This window comes from Talpa occidentalis, unplaced genomic scaffold, assembly GCF_014898055.3.
Source record: "Talpa occidentalis isolate TD23 unplaced genomic scaffold, MPIMG_talOcc4v2.1 talOcc4.17, whole genome shotgun sequence".
NCBI lineage: Eukaryota > Metazoa > Chordata > Mammalia > Eulipotyphla > Talpidae > Talpa > Talpa occidentalis.
Genome location: NW_023601754.1, coordinates 1,343,341 through 1,356,856, shown reverse-complemented (window position 1 = coordinate 1,356,856; position 13,516 = coordinate 1,343,341). Strand labels below are relative to the sequence as shown.

The 13,516-nt window shown below is 62.1% G+C and overlaps 1 long non-coding RNA gene across 1 annotated transcript in view; it reads left to right on the top strand.

Annotated features, from left to right (window-relative positions):
- Window positions 1-13,516, top strand: part of LOC119248876 (uncharacterized) — a 191,034-nt gene that overhangs the window by 103,701 nt on the left and 73,817 nt on the right. The window lies entirely within an intron of this gene.

Sequence of the window (13,516 nt, the reverse complement as noted above, 5' to 3'; positions counted from 1 at the left end):
GTGCGTCTATCAATGGAGCCCATGCACGCGGGCGGAAGGGGCCGCCAATGGCCGCTCCATCACGCTGGCAGATGTGTACATTATGCCTTTTGATCTCGAAGGATGCTGTATTTACATGACATAATACGCTGCGGTTATCTTTCTCGAAGGGAGGAGGGACGTAAGCAGATATCCACTTGTGCAAGATAAAATTAGCACCTCTTTGCTGGAAGATAAACATTTTCAGCAGGAAAGCCCTGATTAAAGTACAAAGCAGCTGAGGGGCACGAGGCTGTACCCCTTTGAGCAAAATTCCTATTTATAATAAAAGGAAATAGCATTGGTATGACATAGGCCACCTACGCCAGCTTCAGAGACACGGCTTCACCGTCCAGCCTGATCACAACGCGCCACAATAAAAACAAGACGAGGGCCAGGCCGCTCCTCCTGGGCTATCACCTGCATCTCCAGTGTCACCACACAAAACGCGCGCAGCGGGGGCCATTTTGGCTCCACAAAGCAAATGATGGGGCTCGGGGGGGACAGGGAGAGGGCAGCTCTGCACCCCCTAGCTCATAAGGAGCCTGTTGGCTCAGGCACGTCCGACTCCTGCAGCCCAGAGCTGCTGTGTGCACTGCGTGTGGTTTGCTCCCTATAAGCGGAGCCTGGCCGAAGGGCACTGGGGCCATGAGCCATTCACCCTGCCCAGGTTCCTGGACAGCGCCTCCTGGGGGGCTCACCCCACTAATGCGAGTTCCACTTCTGTGATGCACCCGCGGACTCCTGCCCCAGGACGCATCCCCCGGCCTGTATCTTCAGTGGCACCCAGGGCCTGTTTAGAGTCTGAGCCTGCTATGCCTGTTATGTCAACCCAGAGTGAGGCCGTCACTGTCCAGAGGCCTCATTTCTCTCAAGTGGGGGCAGCTCCCAGAGTCAAAGCCCGTTAGCGCCGACACCTCCTCAGACGCCTGTGTGTGCTGGCCCCAGCAGACTTGTGGCCGCTGCCTTCCCTTTTTAAGGCCACTGGCGACCTTCCTTCACCCGCCTGCTCCCTCACCCACTTGCCAAGAGTGTCCATCTGCTGTGCCCCAGGCAGAGCCCATGGTGAAGGTCAGCGGGGGGCCTGACCAGTGGGCTGCAGTAGCTCGAGGCTGCATCCCAGGGGCCCAGGTTGCCTGTCTGGGTTTTGCCCACTGTGCCACTGTAATTATTAGTGACACGCTGGGACCCCTGTAGGTGTCAGGTGTGAGCAGGGATGACAGCACCACCACCCTGTGTGGGGAGATGACATGGGGAGAGTGGGGGGGCGGGGCAGGAGGGGCCATGGTGCAGGGCTGGGACAGAGAGAGGGCCTGACCTTCGGGGCGCCTCTGCACACTGCCTCTGAACTGGCACGAACGGCAGGAGACACACCTGCGCTCAGATCACCTGGGACAACGGGCCCTTCCCTGGGGCCTTGTAGGGCCTCGGCCTAACCCATCCTGTCTCCTTCACGGAGCCTCCTGTGTCCACGTAAAGCCTCTGCACGCCCACGCTTAGAGGAAACGTGCTTTCCCGGTCCTTAGGCAGCTTCGGCACTTCCTGCAGCCCAGAGCACAGGACGCCGCCCCGACAGGCGATGGCGCTGCCCCCCGCCCGCGGGCGCCGACCGCAGAGCAGCACTGAGCCGGGGCCGGAGGAGACCTCTCCGCGAGCCTAGTCCTGGGGCTTGTGCCCCATTCACCTTGTGTGACAGCCCCTGTGACTTTCCTCCTTGGGGTCATGTCTTCCCTCTTTCCGTCTGTGATGGCTGCAGCTTCCCAGTGATCCGTAGAGGCTCCTCTGTCCTGGGGTTTGGTCAGAGGCGAATCCGTGCTGGGCAGGGTTATCGTTCTTGGTGCTGAAGTTTCACTTGCATCCGGGAAAGTGCAGGCAGAGCACAAGTCTTCACTTGCAGCCTGGCTTGTCTTACACGCATGCACGCTCCCAATGGAGACATGCGATTCGCCCTGGGGTGCCCTGAGCCCGCCCCGCCCAGCCTGTACTCCGCGCCGTGGCCTGTGACCCCCCCCCCACGCCTTGGGGCCAATGGCAGGGTCCCTCGTCCTGTGAGAGCTGCCCCTGGGGACAGTCTGTCATGGTCTGAACCCTTCCTGCGAACATCTCGGGTCCCAGTAGTGAGGCTCACTTGTATGCACCCTGTTTTCCAATGTATCTAAACACTCCCATCTCTCAGGCTCAATTTCAGGCGGTGCTCAGTGCCGCCTGGCCTCCCGCTCGTGGGGGCCACACCCAGGCTGAGCCAGAAGCCCAGGTCAGACCCGCCGCACTGTCCCTGGCCAGACAGCGCGATAGGGCCACGGGGAAGTCCACCCCACGGTGTACTCAAGGTCGGGCCCACCTCCTCCGCATGGCAGAGCCGGGCACAAGCTGAGCTACAGGCGTGTCTGGAGACGGTGTCCCAAGCCACTCGCCCAGGTCGGCAGCATCACGAACTGACCCTCCTGGCCCCACTGCACCCCGCGCCTCTGATGGGAGCAGCGGACACAGCCTGGGCATGTTCTGGAGCGTGGAGCAAGAGAGCGCTTGCCCTGGTCGGGGGGCGCTGGGGGTGCTCCCACGGTTGGAGAATGAGTTTTTGCTCCTGACACCCTCAGGCATTTTCCTTTATGGTCTGCGTTACGTGTGCTCCCACCCGTGACTCGCCGTGTGCGCTGCCCTTCACTGTCGGGGGCCTGGGCTGTTGGTTGCTCCTGTGGCTCAGCTTAGCTGTCAACTTGCTGTTTGCAGGTCAGGGCCCAGGCTGAGAGAGAGCAGGGGCTCCCCGGGGGGCTTCTGCTCAGTCAGACACTACAGAAAGCAGGGGATGGCCGGTGGGAGGCTGGGGGTCCCTCAGCCTGTTGGGCCTCCCCGCCACACAGGGCTTCCGTGGGGTGGACGCTGGTCAGCCCCTGCGTTCTGGCCAATGTGGGACCACACCTGCGCCCTGAGACCCTCGCTCTCCTGGTGTTAAGAACATGGCCGAGGTCCCCACTGGCTCCCTGGGTACCTGGCTGTCCGTGGCCCGCTCGGCGGTGGGGTGAGGTGGTGTGGGGAGGTCCTGGAGTTGGTCGGCGCCGTCACTGCGCAGCACTTGCCTGCTCTTGTTCTGGCCTCCTGAAGCTGCTCCCTGGGGAGTCAGGCCTTTCCTTCCCTCCTCCGGTGAGCCACTGGGCTCAAGCGGGTACCGGGGTCTGACCTGGTAGCCCTGCGAGGCTGGGTCACCTCTGCTGGCTGGTGGCCTGGCTGTGGCCCTGGGCACTGACTCTGTCACCTTCCAGTGGGCTGCTTTTCACACATTGACCCGCCACTCTCTGCCCCAGTTCCCCAATGACAAAAATGAAGGTGACCAGAGTACCTGCCTCCCATGGTTGGTGTGGGGTTCAAATTAACTCTGCCTGAGAGGTGACGTCACAGCAAGGGACGCCTGGCACCCCTGTAAATTAGTGGGCTGCTACTAATGCAGCTAACATGGGGACCCCCGGCCGCCCGTCTTGTCTCTTTGGAATTGGCCTTCCTTTCCCTCCCTGTCTGCGCATGTCAGGTGTGGACAGAGATGGTCAACACAGGCAGCGGGGGCCGGGGGTGGGGGTGGCTAGGCAAGGCGGTGGGGGGGCTGCCGTTTCATTCTCAAGTGTCTGTAGAAGCCTCAACCCGCGTGTCCCACGTCAAACACGGACTCCCTCGCGAGGGCTCTGCGCGCTCTGCACCACGGTGTCCCCACCCTAAAGTCCAGCCTGTCCACTGCGGCAGTCTGCAGGGGTCAGCCTGGGTAATTGCTGCTCTCGGCAGCAGGGCTGGGCAAGAAACTACGGGAAGCCTGCTGGCCCTCTTGTGACACCAGAAAAGGAAATCGCCTTCCATTTAGGCTGAAGCCACTTTCCGAAGGAGCAGAGAAGGGAGAGGCTGGATGGGAAGTTATTTTTTAAAATTGTGTTTGCCAAGGAGCTGTGACGTTCAAGTTGGAGCTAAGAACAAAGGAACTAAGATTGCCTCTTGCCCAGTTTAATTTGGCATCCCTGGTTCAACAGACCTGAGGGCTGGGGCGTGTGTCCCTCTGACCTGTGGCGGGGGGCGGGGGGCTGCCATTCCCGGGTGCGGGATGGGGCCCGGGACGGAGCACTCTCCCTGCCGCCACCCCGCTGGGCTTGTTCTCATCAACCCCAGATCCGCCTTCCAAAAAACCAGAGAAAACGCCCCTGGGGAGCCCGGGTCCTCCTGTGTGTGCGGGCGGTGCGGCCCGCTTGGCTCTGCTAACGGGGGTCTTGTCTCTTTCGTCCAGCTTCAGCTCTTGGAGCGGATGAGATAAGGAGGTCGCGGCGTTCTCACCAGCCTCCGGCAGGACCGCGCGGTCGTTTCCAGGGTCGGGCTGCAGTAGGGATCCCGTCTGCGCGCCAGTAGAGCCCCTGCTCGGCCAGCCCGGGCGCCGCACTGGGAGCAGCTGGGGCGTGCTCGCCTCTGGGAGACGGGGCTGCCGTGCCGCTGGCCCCGGCCGGGACGGCCACGCTTGCAGCAGAGCTGCTGAGCAGAGGCGCGGCCGCCTCCCGAGGCAGAGGCCATGCCCGGCTCCCCTGGAGGGCCCGGGAGAGCTGTGTCCTGCAGACTTCCCCGGAGGGCTGGAAACACGGCCGTGGTGCAGCCTCGTTTGTTTTCTGTACAGAAATGACATTTAAAAAGCCTCTTGACACTGTGTGAATGAAAGCAGGGGAGAGGCCCGCTTTCAGGGTTTGACGTTCCCCCGTATCTGATAGTCCCAACCCCAAACCCCGGTGGCACCGGCGACGTGCCTTACCCCAGGCCGAACCGCGGAAGCGACGGTGCTGTGCGCAGCCTGTGCCGCCCTTGCGAGGCGTCTGCTGTAAATCGCCTCCGTTGTGGGACTCGTCAGGGCAGCAATACACGCATTTCCTACAGGGCCCAGCTGCTCTTGTTATCGGTCAAGATGTAAATTGGAATCCCAACTTCCAATATCAAGTTTTAGCACAAACCCTATAAAATGTATCTTGTCAGAATGTGCCAGAACCGCTAAGCTCTGGTCGGCTGAACACACTGCAGCTGGTGCTTCCTCTTTCGGCTTGGGAATCAACTTTGGCGTCCTTGGGGTGGAGGCTCCAGGGTGGGCTGGGTTTTCCTGCGGCGGCCGGGCCGGCGCGGGCTTAGGTGAGCCGTGTCCTCTGCCGCAGGCCGGGCGGCACCGTCGGCAGGCCGGGCCCAGGGCCGGGAGAGGGGACCGGCAGGCAGGAATGCGGGGAATGTTTTCCTTCGGGCCCGGCGGAGGCAAGCGGCCGCGGTGACAGCAGTTACATTTGCCAGAGCCCCGGGCGCCGCCGTGGAAATGGCACTGCCCGCCCTGAAGGTGGGAAGGTAACGTTTATTTTTGTATTTTTTTCCCGCTCTCCCATATACAGACCGTAGAGAGACCACCAAGTGCGTGCCGTTTTCCCCGGGACGTACAATTCACGTTTGTTAATCAAAAAAAAGTGCCCGAGGTCATCCACCTAGACTTTTTTTTCCTTCTTAAACAGGAAACGGGTTTCAGATGTTTATATGTTAAAAAGTAAGGCCACTAATCTGTTTAGCCGCTTACCAGACCCTGCTGACGCTCCCATTTGAAATGTTCGGACCGCATTCATTTTTATCCTTGTTATTGAGACTCAAAAAAAAATTTTTTTCCAGTTGTCACCTGCTCTCTGGGACGTTTCCAGGGAAGGTTAAAATAAATGGCTTTGGCGGTTTCGTTACACTGCGCGCCGCTGCCTTGGTGCCGGGTGTGCGTGAGGACCCTTCGCTTGTCGGCAGTTCTGGAAAACTGACGCGGCCGCAGACAGCTCGAGGGCTGTAGCTCGGGGGCTGTGCGCGAGCGGGGCTGCTGAGGTGTGCTCCGCAGCCGCACGCCCTGGAGGAGAGCAGAGCTGAGGCGGGGAGAGGTCGGGGTGGCATTTTCCGCGGTTCTCCTCACGCCGGCCTGTGAGTGCAGGAGAGCCTGGAGCCCCTGCCCCCGGCCCCCAGGGCTGCCACCTCAGCTTCCAGAGGAAGCTTTTGTTTCATTGCTCGGGCTTTTTTCCTCTCTTAAGCTGCCGCAGCTGGTGAAATGTCACCCTGCTTCGTACACAAGCAGCGTACTTCTCTCCGTCGCGAGGCTTCTTTCTTCATAATCCGGGGAAAAAGAAGCACAGACAGGGGAAATTTGGATGCTTCGTAAGTGAGGTGCTCCCGTGCGAGCCAGTGGCTGAAAAGACTGCTTTGAACACAGCGGCCAGAGCAGGAAGGTGTGGATCAAGTGCTGGCCCTGGACCGCAGGCCTCTTCCCGCTACCTGCCTGTGTCTCCCCGAGCGCCTCATGCCTGCAGTGGTGGAGCAAATGCCTGCTCTTGGAGACGAGTCCTCACAGAACCTGCCGCGTTGACAGCGCTCTTGAGCTCAGCACGGCGTCCTCTGCGCCAGTTGAAAGGTGTCAGTGAAAATGAAAGCAGAACAGATTCATTCTCGATTTCCCTACAAGCATTCTCAAAAAATAATATATATGTATGAGTTAAAAGCACATTTTTTTCTTTCTCTTCAGAGTTCCTGAAAGTGGCTGGAGTGAAGGCCAGCACAAGAGTACAGGATGTGGTTCATGTCTAAGGCCTGCCCCAGGGGAGAGGGACGATAAAACGACGCTGTGAATATGTGTAGCTTGGGAAGCAAAATTCTCGGAGCTTGTCCTTCAAGTAGGTGGCAGGCCCTGCGGTGCGACAGCCTGTGACAAGACAGGGTCAGTGCCGCCTGGCTTGAAACGTGAGCAGAGACAGCAGAAAGTGTGCAAGTGTGAGCCCTGTGAGGCTGGCCCGCAGGGAGCCGGGCAGCTCCGGCCCCTCATCCCTCCTCCAGAATGTGTCTGTGAGACCCAAGAACCGGTCCTGGGGTCAGAACAGACTGCTTTTCCGGGCCCTTTAGAAATACCAGACAGTTCGAAAGAGTCGAGAGGACCTGGCCAACTTCTCTGCGGCTTCCAGGAGGCCGGGCGCAAAAGCGACAGGCAGTGTCCCTCTCGGACAGTGAATTGCCCGCAGCCGGCAGCTTGCGGGGTTGGGTTGTGAGGTCCCAGCCCTCCTGTGTGAAATCACCGGAGACAGCCACTTTGGGCTCGCACTTTTTTTTTTTTTAAATGTCTCTTTGGCCCCAGGGCCTAAGTTAGGAACAGAAAACCGCTGCAGTCTGCAAATCCCAGGGCAATCCCCGTGTCATCTTGGGGCTGAGATGTTTCCCAAGTGAACACCTGGAGGGCGTAAATCACCACCCGGTAAACACTTCAGGCCAAGACGAAGCCTGCACCGCCAGGCCCATAAACCAGGCGCTGGCTCGCGCTAATAAATGCTCCTTTCACCCAGCGCCCCCTCCCAGGCTGGGAGTAGAGCCCCTCCGTAGCAGTCTCCCAGATAACGGACAGACAAGGGCCCTTCCGCCCCCGGCCACTCACCCTGGGCGGGATGGGGAGCTGTCAGAGGGCTGCACTGACCTGCAGGACACCGGGACAGGGGTCAGGACTGCGAGGTGGACTTTCAAGGGCAGTGCACAAAGAGAAAATCTCAAAAATAAATTTTAATATCATGCTAGTAAATGGTAATAACAGTAATGATAATAGCCTGACGATCCTTGTGCAATGACCACAGCGCCAGTGGGAATGAAAGCATGTTCCCTCTTGTAAAAGACTGGAGTAAGAAGGGGAAGTCGCCCCTCGCCTGGCTCCTGATGGATGGCCGTCCATTTGGCGTACGTGAGCGTTATAAAGACCCCTGGATGGAAGGAAAGCAGACAGCGAATTCGTCTAGAAAGATCATCAACTTGGGGATTTCTTTACGTTCTACTTAAAAAAAAAATCTCCTATGATTCTCTGACTAGGAGACTTTCAAATGCTGTCTTCAGTCAGACGGATCTGAGGGTGAGCAATATAAACATTATAAAAGCAGCCTCAAGGCAGGCTTTTTACAGCCCAGTTTCCTTCTCCAGAGATGTCTGCAACTCGGAGGACTTGCCCTGTCTCCGGGATCAACCTCGCAGCAAAAGGAGAGGCCGAGGGGACTGTTCTGTGGCCCCGGCAGACCCGGCCTCGGAGGCCTGCGTCAAATCGAGCGTTGTTAGATGAAGCTCGTCGAACATGTCTCCACTACAAATGTCTTCCGAAGAGCATTTTAAAGCTGCTGTTAGGTGTCTGGTGTGCCGGAGGTCTGTGTTCTCATGAAAAGGGCGAGGCCTCCGCCTCTGTGTTCCTTTTTCTCTCCGTGTGTGAAATGAAAGCCGACGTCTGTGAGACTGTCCGTACCAGTTCTCACACGAGCGCCCCCGATGTTCTGGCGTCTCCCCATAAGACCGCAAGCCCCGCCGCCCGGACGCGGCGTATGTGTCGCGCGGCCCCCACACCTACAGCCTCTCGGGCGACTTGCCGTGTTTATGTTTTCAGTTTTATTTACAGGATGCCAGGTGTCCCGGTGCAAACGAAAACAATTGCTTGGATTACTGAGTCCCACCGCCTTGGCAGGCGGATTGGAGTACGTGGGGGCCCCACATCTGCGCCCCGGGCAGTTCAGGGCGGGCCGGGGCGCCTCTTACCTCTCCCGCGGTGCCCACAGGCCTGACTGTCTCTGGGCTGTGTGCTCCCCTTCTGTGAAAAGGAAGGCGGTTGACAGTGTGCTGAGACTTGCCCCTGGGGCGGGCTTCTGGCAGGCAGCGGGGCCCTAAGGGGGCCGTCAGACCCCTCCCCCCATAGCTGGAGGGCAAGCGTGGGCGAGGGAGATGCCGAAGACTCCTTGGTCCTGTGGTCACCTCGATGTGACCCTGGAGCCTCCAGCCCCTGTCCCGGAGGCCGAGGGTTTCAGAAATGCAAGTAGGTGTTTGATTCGCTCTCGTGTCTTCCCAGTGCACGGACTTGCGTGCACACCCAGCCGGGAGCACAGGGCCCCACCCCGCCGTCTGCCTGAACGCGGCCAGGCTCCCTCCTGGAGAGACAGGTCCTGCAGCTTGACCCCAACCCGCTGCCGCCCCAGCACCCCCCCACCCGCGCCGGCCCAGGAGCGCCCTTCCCTCCCTGCGCGGAGCAGCCCTTTGCTCTGTGGCTGGGGCGCTGCAGGCAGGCGAGGAAGGCGACGGGGCGCAGCAGGAGAAAGGGAGGTGGGGGGGTCAGCAGGGACCTGGCCCCCTCCCTTCACCTGTCACCTCATGTGCCGTGTGCCCCCCAGCCTCCCCCTCCCCCAGCCTCCCCTTCCCCAGTGCCTCCCAGTCTCACTGTCCCTCTGAGCCCTGAAGCTTGTGCCCCCCAGATGCCACCCGCCCTGGAGGTTCAGAGATGTCGGTCTGGGTGCGCCCTGGCTTCCAGATGGTCAGTGTGTATGTGTTAGGGGGTGGCTTTGTCACCCACATGCCCTGAGGATGCTGACGTGGGGAGGGGGGCCCTGCGTCAGGCCTGGGGCCACCGCCTCTGTGAGGAGGCACCATCTCCAGCTAGTGCAGGCTGCCTGCTCTGCTCGGGCTCTGGGCTTGGTTCTCGCTGACACCAAGCACGTCTCCAAGGTGCTGCCCTCCGCTCCATCCCCTTCGCTGGGAGGGCCTGGGGCAGGACAGCGGAGGAGCCCGTGTGCCCACCTCAGCCTAGGTCCCACGGCCAGACAGAGAATGAACTGTCTGTGCCCAGCGGGTTCTGAGCTGAGAACATGCCTCCTCCAGGCTGCTGTGTCCGCACGCAGCTGACGAAACTCTGGAAAAATTCAAATCTTGAATTAAAACACACATTTCAGTTGCTTGTTTTACGTAATTACAGCTCCCCCTTGTTGCTATAAATCACCAGCCTCACGGATGCCCATAGCCCACGTGGCGTGTCCAGAGCTCCAGCCCCGGTGGGGAGCCTCGCTTGGATCCACCCCCATGCCAAGGACCCCGTGGGTGGGTGTTTTATGCCCATCTCACAGGCGGGTGGTGGAGGCTGGGACATCTGAAAGCCCAGAGAGCAAGGGGCCCGGAGCTCCGAGGGGACAGGGGTGTCTCCCCCCTGGTGGGCGGTGCTGGGGGGCGAGGACAGCATGTGGGACCACAGACGTCCTGCCGTGTAGGGGACGCCTTCCCTGTCGAGGCAGCAGCCCAGCCAGCCCTGCCGCCAGGGCCCCTGCCGGGCCCCCACCCCCGCAGGCCGGTGGCCCCTCCCTCCTCTGTCCTGCCCAGTTCCCCAGCCCTGGGCCCTGGGCGTTGGGACTGTAACAGCTGGGCTTTCGGGAGCTCCCGAAGCAGTCCCTGCAATGCGGGCGGACGCCTGCGTGGGCCGTCACCCCTGCAGCCCCCCGCGGAGGGCGGGTGGGGCATGGCCGCCTGCGCTGGTCACACAGGTGGGCGGGAATCTGGGTGTTGGCGGGGCAGGGGCAGCGCTGCCCATCCGCCCGCCCGTCTCCTCGCCCTCTCCTCACCCACTCCTGACACGGCGCTGCACCCCCGAGTGGCGGGGCTCGCTGTTGTGCTCCGGGCCCGGCCTGATGCTGGAGGCCTAGTAGATGTTTGAAGGGGTGGCGGGATGAGAGGGCGATGCCTCTGCAGAGAGCTGCGTGACTGGCCCCGGCTCCCTTTTGAATATCGGTGACGTGTTCAGGAGCGCCCAGCGCGTAGGCCAACCCAGGCTTCCTCCCGAGTGCCCAGGGGTGCCCCTCGGCCGCCTGCCGGCGTTGCCCTCCTGGAAGCCGCCACACTGCCCCGGGGGCTCCGGGAGGTCTGCCCTGGGCGGCCTGCGGTCTCAGCGCTCGGTGCGGCCGGGGGAGCAGGAAGGCGCGCCTCACTGCTGCCAGGGATGGGCTGCGCCACCCGCCCCGCCCCGGGGCCCCGCCTCCGCGCTCGGGGACGCCAGACTCCTCCGAGTCCCCACCGACGGGATGGGGTCCCTCTCGATGAGCCAGGCGGCTGTTCTCCTTCCCAGCCCGCGGGGACGCCCCGCCTGCGCCCCGTCTCCAGTGGGCCGCTCCACCTGCAGCAGACCTGGTCGCCGCCGAGCTGCCCCGGGCGCTCCCCGGGCGCGCTGCTGCGCCGCGTGCAGCCTCTCCCCGTGCCCGGGAGCAGGAGCAGGTGCCTGAGATGCAGGGGGCACATTGAAGCAAGCTGGTTTCAAGGGAAGTAGCAAGGGGGGACCTGAATGAGGCCGTTCGGGAAACGCTCACCTGGGGCCCCTCCCCACCCCTTCCCACGGGCGGGGGCTCCCAGCAGAGAAGCGGCGGGCGCTGGGCGCGGGCACCTCCAAGCCCCGGCCCAGGCTGGCAGTAAGGCAAGACTGGCAGGGGCCGTTGGATTATTTTATGGCCAGTTTCAGTAGCCGGGATTTCTAGTCCCCGATAGGAACCTGAAATATCTGGCTTTGTTTCTTAATACCTGTGCCCCACACCCGCGCTCCAGGGGAGCTCTGACCCCATGGGTGAGGCCCCGAGGGCAGTTCGTGGGCGTGGTGAGCAGGGTGGGCGGGGGCAGGGTGTGTAAAGCAGCCCATCCCCTTGGCCTCCCAGGCGGGGCTGAGAGCTGAGAGCCTCGGAGCCCTGGGCATTTCCCAATCTTGGTGGCCGTGGGGCTTAGGCTGGAGGCCTCGTGGGGCCTGGGGTCCGGGAGGGCTCCCGTGAGACTCAAGTAGGAAAGAGCCTGCGCCCTCTCTCCCCTCAGCCTGCCCCTCTTGGAGCAAATGACCCCAGTCGTGCCTTCTGGAGCTGTGTGGGCATTTGAGAGGATGTGGCGGCTTGCCCCTCCCGAGCCCCCCGAGTCAGCATCCCTCAGCACCTGGCGGGTGCAAGGGCCTCAGCCAAGGGAGCCGCCCGTCCTCCCAAGCAGACCCACACGGCCCAGCCCTGCGCCTCCCAGTCTCCCGGGAGCCTGCGTTTCCAGACTCAGCGACTTGCCCGTGGCCCGGGCGCTGCCATCTGCTGGCCCCAGCTCCTGCTTGACTAAACGTTGAGGTAAAATGAAGACGCCCCAGAGTGAACCCCTCCAGTGTGCGCGTCCGTTGCCCGACGGTGGGACACTCTCCCCAAGCAGCCCCGCGCCTGGCTGTCAGCATCATTTCTGGTCCCAACTCTCCCTGTTGGTGGTGTCCACGGGCCCCTCTGGCTCAGATGCCCATGCAGTGGACTCGCATGTGTGGCGGGGTGCCTGCGGGCCACACCTGACCAGCGCTGCTTCCTTCTGAGGCTGTGCGGACCTTTGATGCCCAGGAAGCCAGGGCACCACCACCCAGCATGCCCGTTTCCCCCTCGGAGCTGCTCCCTCGCAGCCGTCTGGGGCAAGGGCTTGTGCCCTGCTCCCTGGGCACCCCCAGGGCCTCCCACAGGGAACCCTACCCCCAAAGGGGCACAGCACTGTCCCTTGTGTCCTCTGCACCCATCCTTGGTGTATGGTCTGGTGTGGGCAGTTGTGGAGTCCTCCCACGCTTCACAGGGCCCCCCACAGTTTATGAAGCTCTGGGGCACAGCACTGGAGGCCCCTGGTATGTCTCCCTGGCGTGCCCCCTCACTGTTGGGGGGTTGTCTTCCTGAGCCCCATCACAGTGTCATGGGGCCCTCCTCCGGGTGGCACATGGAGTCCCTCAACCCAGCTGCTGGCCTCCCGAGCCCTCGCCTCCCTGCTGTCCACGCACCCCACTCAGCACTACCCCGGACTGAGGGAAGAGCTAGTGTGGCTGCCTAGCCACGGTCTCTCTGCGCCGCCTGCTGCTCGCCCCGAGGCAGCCTCCTCTGCATGCTCTCCGGCCCTGGGGCTGACCTGTGTGGACTCCCGCGTCCGCCGCTGCCCTCTGCCCTGGTTGGGGCGGGTCATGGGAGCATGGGGAGCAGGCACAGCGCTCCCTGCCACGTAGTTGACTGTCCACCCCGACCTCACTTGCGTCCCCATGGGAACTGCATTGCCATGTGGACGTGGTCTCTGCTGAGCCCTTGCAGTGTGAAGCCGCTTGCAGTGGCCCTGGCTGCCCCTGCACCCCCAACAGGACCCCTCCCAGCACACGCCTGGTGCCTGGCGGGGGCACCACACGTACCACCTGCCTCTCAGGGCCTAGGGTGGACACCCCCCGAGAACGAGCCCCGGAGGCCCGGCGTGTTGAGATCACTGTGGGTTCCCACGTAGTTGTAAGAGATAGTCCAGAGAGGTGCGGCCCCCCCGCAGCCGGTGTCCCCAGCGGGGCGTTCTGCAAAATTGTGGATGCCGTTACAGCGAGGTGAGTCACGTTTGTACAGCCCTTCCATTTCACTCGGGTTTCCCCAGAGTCCTCGGGCCTGTGTGTGTGCGCGCGCGCGCGGGCGTGTGCCATGTGTGGCTGCACCTTGCCCCGTACCTCAGGCGCACACGCGCAGGCCGAGCCCGCCGTCCCGCTGAGCATGTCTGTGTCGCCGTGGGAAGGCTGTGCATCTGATTTCTTCAGGAGTCTGTTCCCCTCTGACGTCACCACTTTGTTCCCCGCCTCAGCCAGGGGTTGGGGTGCTGGCCCAGGCCGTCACCTCCGCACCTCCGCAGTCCACTGTGGGCAGGACGTCGC